We start from the raw sequence: 2,573 nt of genomic DNA on the forward strand, positions 1-2,573 counted from the left end.
TCTCTAGCGACCATAGCCTGAGTTCCGTGAGATCCTCCACATTGTCACTCATTAGAGTAGAATATTACTCAGCAGATAAGTCATTCTGGAATTCTATACGCCTTGACCCGGCCGTAACTACCCATGGTAACACGGCTTCTTGCCCGTAGACAAGGTGATAAGGGGAAGTCTTTGTCGCCCCAAGACAAGATATACGGTATGCCCACAGTGCTTCTGACAGGACCTCGTGCCAGCGTCTGGGGTATTCATCAATCTTCCTCTTGATCAACTTGATAAGGCTCTGATTGGATGCTTCGGCCTGACCATTTGCCTGAGCATAATATGGGGATGATCTAATCAGCTTGATACCCATAACAGCGGCAAACTTCTTGAATTCTTCTGAAATAAAAACCGAACCACCATCTGTTCTAATGGTCTGTGGGATCCCAAATCTATGAATAACGTGTTCCTTGAGGAACTGAATAACATCCTTAGATGCCACCGATTTCATTGGGACCGCTTCCACCCATTTGGTGAAATAATCTGTGATAGCCAAAATGAACTGATGACCCTTGCTAGATGGAGGATTGATTTTGCCGATCATATCCATACCCCAGCCTCTGAACGGCCATGGTTTAACGTTGGGGTTCATCACGGATGCTGGCACCATCTGGATCCTTCCGAACCTCTGACATGCTTGACACCCTTTATAATACTTAAAACAATCTTCAAGCATGGTGGGCCAGTAGTACCCTGATCGCCTAATTAGCCACTTCATCTTGTGAGCCGATTGATGAGTCCCACACGTTCCTTCATGAACTTCATGCAGGAGCCGATTGGATTCGACCGGCCCCAAACACTTAAGCAATAACCCTTCCAAGGTCCTGTAAAACATATCATCCCCTATCAGGACATACCTCATGGCTTTGTACCGTATACCTTATGGCTTTGAAGATATCGGCTCTCCAATCTCCCTGATCCAGTAAGTACACCTGATGATTTGACCTATCGGTTTTGTACCCTGAAGCCAGTTGCGCTAGATCATTGGCCTCTGCATTTCGGGCCCTAGGTATCTAATAAAAATTTACATACCTGAACTGGGCCATTAGCTCCTGGCATTGAACCCATAACGGGAACAACAGCTCACTTTCGCATCTGTATTCTTCCATAAGTTGGGAAATTACCAATTTTGAATCCCCGAAGACTTCCACTGCTTCCGCTCCGGCCTCCAGAAGCAATTCCATGCCTCTATGCACCGCCTCATATTCGGCAAGGTTGTTGGTACAGGTAGCAGGTAATCTGATCGAGAAAGAATACGTTGCCCCCCGAGGCGACACCAGTAAGATGTCGATGCCACATCTGTCTCTACAAACTGATCCATCAAAGTACATAGCCCAGGCTCGTACAGAAAGTGTTGCTATATTGGTTTTAACCCTCTCAGCAATGAGATCCGCTAACGCCTGCCCTTTAACTGCTTTTGCAGGTTGATATTGGATATCGAACTCTGATAATGCAAACATCCATTTTCCCAATCGGCCTTTCAATACAGGAGCCGATAGCATGTGTTTTATGACATCCGATTTGCAAATGATGATTACCTCAGCCGATAGCAGGATATGGCGAAGCTTGGTGCACGTAAAAAATAAACAAAGATAAAGTTTCTCCATATCGGGGTACCTTGTCTCTGCGTCCAACATTCTCTTGCTGAGATAGAATACCACCCTCTCCTTGCCATCATATAATTGTACTACCACTGAAACAATAGAAGTATCGCCAACTGACAAATATATGTAAAATGGCCTATCCTGTTGTGGTGGCACCAACACAGGCGGTCTCGACAAATATTCCTTAATTTCTTCAAATGCCCGCTGCTGTTCTGCCCCCCAGCGGAACTCGTCGTTGGTTTTGATTTTCATTAACTCCATAAAGGGTTCCATTCGCCCAGATAGATTAGAAATAAACCTTCTGACGAAGTTGATCTTGCCAATAAGTTACTGGAGCTCCTTCTTGGTGGTGGGTGGCACCATAGTGCGTACGGCTTCCTGACTTTTTAGGCCAATCTCTATTCCTCTTTCATGAACCAGAAAGCCCAAGAACTGCCCGGCTGACACACCAAAAGCGCACATCTTTGGATTCATCCTGAGCCCGAACTTTCTAGTTCGTTCCAGAACCTGACGTAGATCATCTAGATGTCCCTCGACCGATGCTGACTTTACCACAACATCGTCGATATAAATCTCCACCAGATTGCCGATCAAATCATGGAAAATGTGGTTCATGGCACGCTGATATGTAGCACCAGCATTTTTCAAACCGAAGGTCATAACCACATACTCGAACAGGCCCACCGCTCCGGGCACTCTGAACGCAGTTTTGTGTATATCTTCAGGGGCCATGAAAATCTGATTATAACCTGCATTACCATCCATGAAACTTAAGATCTTGTGGCCAGCAGCAGCATTGATCAATGTCTCTGCAATAGGCATTGGGTATTCGTCCTTCGGAGTGGCTCTATTAAGATCCCTAAAATCCACGCACACCCGCCATCAGCCATCCTTCTTCTGTACACGCACAACGCTGGAGATCCATTCAGT

Source organism: Panicum hallii, chromosome 5 (genome assembly GCF_002211085.1).
Source record: "Panicum hallii strain FIL2 chromosome 5, PHallii_v3.1, whole genome shotgun sequence".
Taxonomy (NCBI): domain Eukaryota; kingdom Viridiplantae; phylum Streptophyta; class Magnoliopsida; order Poales; family Poaceae; genus Panicum; species Panicum hallii.